Source organism: Arachis hypogaea, chromosome 4, assembly GCF_003086295.3.
Source record: "Arachis hypogaea cultivar Tifrunner chromosome 4, arahy.Tifrunner.gnm2.J5K5, whole genome shotgun sequence".
In the NCBI taxonomy this organism is placed as follows: Eukaryota; Viridiplantae; Streptophyta; class Magnoliopsida; order Fabales; family Fabaceae; genus Arachis; species Arachis hypogaea.
The window spans coordinates 70,161,161-70,166,354 of NC_092039.1; the positions used below are offsets into that span (position 1 = coordinate 70,161,161).

Here is a 5,194-nt window from a genome sequence, read left to right on the forward strand (position 1 = left end):
CACAACTCTCTGTAGAGGACCTAACAGAAATCTTCAAAGAAGAAGAACCCATGGCAGCCGAACACAACAACAATGCCAACAATGCAAGGAAGGTACTGGGTGACTTTACTGCACCTACTCCCGACTTCTATGGGAAAAGCATCTCTATCCCTGCCATTAAAGCAAACAACTTTGAGCTTAAGCCTCAATTAGTTTCTCTAATGCAATAGAATTGCAAGTTTCATGGACTTCCATTGGAAGATCCTCATCAGTTTTTAGCTGAATTCTTGCAAATCTGTGACACTGTCAAGACCAATGGGGTTGACCCTGAGGTCTACAGACTTATGCTATTCCCTTTTGCTATAAGAGACAGAGCTAGGATATGGTTGGACTCACAACCCAAAGAAAGCCTAAACTCTTGGGAAAAGCTAGTCAATGCCTTCTTGGCAAAGTTCTTTCCACCTAAAAAATTGAGTAAGCTTAGAGTGGAAGTTCAAACCTTCAGACAGAAGGAAGGTGAATCCCTCTATGAAGCTTGGGAAAGATACAAACACTTGATCAGAAAGTGTCCTTCTGACATGCTTTCTAAATGGAGCATCATTGGTATCTTCTATGATGGTCTGTCTGAACTGTCCAATATGTCATTGGACAGCTCTGCTGGAGGATCTCTTCATCTGAAGAAGACGCCTACAGAAGCTCAAGAACTCATTGAAATGGTTGCAAATAACCAATTCATGTACACTTCTGAAAGGAATCCTGTGAACAATGGGATGAATCAAAAGAAAGGAGTTCTTGAGATTGATACTCTGAATGCCATATTGGCTTAGAAAAAAATATTGACTCGGCAAGTCAATATGATTTCTCAAAGTCTGTCTGGAATGCAAGCTGCACCAGGCAGTACTAAGGACGCTTCATCTGAAGAATAAGCTTATGATCCTGAGAACCCAACAATGGAAGAGGTGAATTACATGGGAGAACCCTATGGAAACACCTATAATCCTTCATGGAGAAATCATCCAAATCTCTCATGGAAGGATCAACAGAGACCTCAACAAGGTTTCAACAACAATAATGGTGGAAGAAACAGGTTTAGCAATAGCAAGCCTTTTTCATCATCTTCTCAGCAACAGATAGATAATTCTAAGCAGAGCCACTCTAACTTAGCATCCATGGTCTCTGATCTAATCAAAACCACTCAAAGTTTTATGACTGAAACAAGATCCTCCATTAGAAACTTGGAGGCACAAGTGGGTCAGCTGAGTAAGAAAGTTACTGAACTCCCTCCTATTACTCTTCCAAGCAATACAGAAGAAAACCCAAAAGGAGAGTACAAGGCCATCAACATGGCTGAATTTGGAGAGGAGAAAGAGGCAGTGAACGCCACTGAGGAAGACCTCAATGGACGTCCACTGGCCTCCAATGAGTTCCCTAATGAAGAACCATGGGAATCTGAGGCTCACACTGAGACCATAGAGATTCCATTGGATTTACTTCTACCATTCTTGAGCTCTGATGAGTATTCTTCCTCTAAAGAGGACGAAGATGTCACTGAAGAGCAAGTTGCTAAGTACCTTGAAGCAATCATGAAGCTAAATGGCAAGTTATTTGGTAATAAGACTTGGGAAGATGAACCCCCTTTACTCACTAAAGAACTGGATGACTTGACAAGGCAGAGATTACCTCAAAAGAGACAGGACCTTGGAAAGTTCTCAATACCTTGTACAGTAGACACGATGACCTTCAAGAAGGCTCTGTGTGACCTAGGGTCAAGCATAAACCTCATGCCTCTCTCTGTAATGGAGAAGCTAGGGATCTTTGAGGTACAAGCTGCAAGAATCTCACTAGAGATGGCAGACAATTCAAGAAAACAAGCTTATGGACTTGTAGAGGATGTTCTGGTAAAGATTGAAGACCATTACATCTCTGCTGATTTCATAGTCCTATAGACTGGGAAGTGCATGGATGAATCCATCATCCTTGGCAGACCCTTCCTAGCCACAGCAAAGGCTGTGATTGATGTTGACAGAGGAGAATTGATCATTCAAGTGAATGAAGAGTCCCTTGTGTTTAAGGCTCAAGGATATCCCTTGTAACTATGGAGAGGAAGCATGAAGAGTTTCTCTCAAAACAGAGTCAAACAGAGCCCCCACAGTCAAACTCTAAGTTTGGTGTTGGGAGGCCACAACCAAATTCTAAGTTTGGTGTTGAACTCCCACATTCAAACTCTAAGTTTGGTGTTGGGAGGTTCCAACATTGCTCTGAGTATCTGTGAGGCTCCACAAGGGCCCACTGTCAAGCTAATGACATTAAAGAAGCGCTTGTTGGGAGGCAACCCAATGTTATATTTATCTATTTTCCTTTTGTTATTTTATGTTTTCTATAGGTTGATGATCATGGAAAGTCACAAAATCAATTGAAAAAAGCAAAAACAGAATGAAAAATAGAAAGAAAAATAGCACACCCTGGAGGAAAACTTGCTAGCGTTTAAATGCCAGTGAAGACAGCAAATGGGCGTTTAACGCCCAATCTGGTACCATTCTGGGCGTTTAACGCCAGAAAGGGGCACCAGACTGGCGTTTAACGCCAGGAATGGGCAAGAAGCTGGCATTAAACGCCAGAAATGGACACCAGCCCGGCGTTTAACGCCAGGATTGGTAGAAGGAGCATTTTTGCTCGCCACTTGGTGCAGGGATGAATTATCTTTGACACCTCAGGATCTGTGGGCCCCACAGGATCTCCACCTACCCCACCACTCTCTCTCTTCTTCACCCATTCCCCAATCACCTCAATAGCTCTTCCCCAAAAACCCCTTACCTATCGAATCCCACCATTCTCTTCACCACTCACATCCATCCTTCATAAATCCCCACCTACCTCATCATTCAAATTCAAACCACTTTCCCTCCCAAACCCACCTATAATGGCCGAACCTTACCCCTCTATCCACCCTTATATAAACCCATCTTCACTCCTTCATTTTCACACAATCTACACACTACTTCTCCCCCTTGGCCAAAAAACAAAGCCACCTCCATCTTCTCTATTTCTTATTCTTCTACTCTCTTCTTTCTTCTTTTGCTCGAGGACAATCAAACCTTCTAAGTTTGGTGTGGTAAAAGCATTGCTTTTTGTTTTTCCATAACCATTTATGGCATCTAAGGCCGGAGAAACCTCTAGAAAGTGGAAAGAGAAGGCAAAAGCTTCCACCTCCGAGTCATGGGAGATGGAGAGATTCATCTCAAGGGTGCATCAAGACCACTTCTATGAAGTTGTGGCCATGAAGAAGGTGATCCCCGAGGTCCCTTTCAAACTCAAAAAGACTTAATATCCAGAGATCCAACATGAGATCCAAAGAAGAGGTTGGGAAGTTCTTACCAACCCCATTCAAGAGTTCTATGCCAATGCATAGATCACCAAGAACCATGATCAAAGTGTGAACCCGGACCCAAAGAATTGGCTTACAATGGTTCGGGGGAAATGCTTAGATTTTAGTCCGGAAAATGTAAGGTTGGCATTCAACTTGCCCATGATGCAAGGAGATGAACACCCTTACACTAGAAGGTTCAACTTTGATCAAAGGTTGGACCAAGTATTCATAGACATTTGTGAAGAGGGCGCTCAATGGAAGAGAGATTCAAGAGGGAAGCCAGTTCAACTGAGAAGGCATGACCTCAAGCCCGTGGCTAGGGGATGGTTGGAGTTTATCCAACGCTCAATCATTCCCACTAGCAACCGGTCCGAAGTCACTATAGACCGGGCTATCATGATTCATAGCATCATGATTGGAGAGGAAGTAGAAGTTCATGAGGTTATATCCCAAGAACTTGATAAGGTGGCAGACAAGTCCTCTACCTTGGCAAGGTTAGCCTTCCCTCATCTCATTTGTCACCTCTGTAATTCAGTTGGAGTTAACATAGAGGGAGACATCCTCATTGATGAGGACAAGCCCATCACTAAGAAAAGGATGGAGCAAACAAGAGATCCCACTCATCATGAAATCCCTGAGATGCCTCAAGGGATGCACTTTCCTCCACAAAACTATTGGGATCAAATCAACACCTCCCTAGGAGAATTGAGTTCCAACATGGGACAACTAAGGGTGGAGCACCAAGAACATTCCATCCTCCTCCATGAAATTAGAGAAGATCAAAGAATAATGAGAAAGGAGCAACAAAGGCAAGGAAGAGACATTGAGGAGCTCAAGCACTCCATAAGATCTTCAAGAGGAAGAACAAGCCGCTATCACTAAGGTGGACCCGTTCTTTAATCTCCTTGTTCTTTATTTTTCTATTTTTCGAATTTTCATGCTTATGTTTATCTATGTTTGTGTCTTATGATCATTAGTGTCTTAGTGTCTATGCCTTAAAGTTATGAATGTCCTATGAATCCATCACCTTTCTTAAATGAAAAATGTTCTTAATTGAAAAAGAGAAGAATTGCATGAATTTTGATTTTTATAACAGATTAATTATTTTGATGTGGTGGCAATACTTTGACTTCTGAATGTATGCTTGAACAGTGCATATGTCTTTTGAATTTGTTGTTCATGAATGTTGGCTCTTGAAAGAATGATGAAAAAAGGAGACATGTTACTGAGGATCTGAAAAATCATAAAAATGATTCTTGAAGCAAGAAAAAGCAGTGAATACAAAAAAAAAGAGAGATTATGTGCGAAAAAAAAGAGAGAGAAAGCAAGCAGAAAAAAAAATCCAAAAGGGCAAGGGTAAAAATAAAGACGTGATCCAAGGCAAAAAGAGTGTGCTTAAGAACCCTGGACACCTCTAATTGGGGACTCTAGCAAAGCTGAGTCACAATCTGAAAAGGTTCACCCAGTTATGTGTCTGTGGCATGTATGTATCCGGTGGTAATACTGGAAGACAGAGTGCTTTGGGCCACGGCCAAGACTCATAAAGTAGCTGTGTTCAAGAATCATCATACTTAACTAGGAGAATCAATAACACTATCTGGATTCTGAGTTCCTATAGAAGCCAATCATTCTGAATTTCAAAGGATAGAGTGAGATGCCAAAACTGTTCAGAGGCAAAAAGCTAAAAACCCCGCTCATCTAATTAATACTGATCTTCATAGATGTTTTTGGAATTCATTGCATATTCTCTTCTTTTTATCTTATTTGATTTTCAGTTTCTTGGGGACAAGCAACAATTTAAGTTTGGTGTTGTGATGAGCGGATAATTTATACGCTTTTTGGCATTAT

At 41.6% G+C, this 5,194-nt stretch overlaps 1 non-coding gene across 1 annotated transcript; it reads right to left on the reverse strand.

The window, feature by feature from the left end:
- Positions 1 to 455: 455 nt before the first annotated feature.
- On the reverse strand, positions 456 to 563 carry LOC112798525 (small nucleolar RNA R71). The gene has a single exon (XR_003200135.1). It is a non-coding gene; the product is annotated as a small nucleolar RNA R71 (small nucleolar RNA).
- Positions 564 to 5,194: the final 4,631 nt, after the last annotated feature.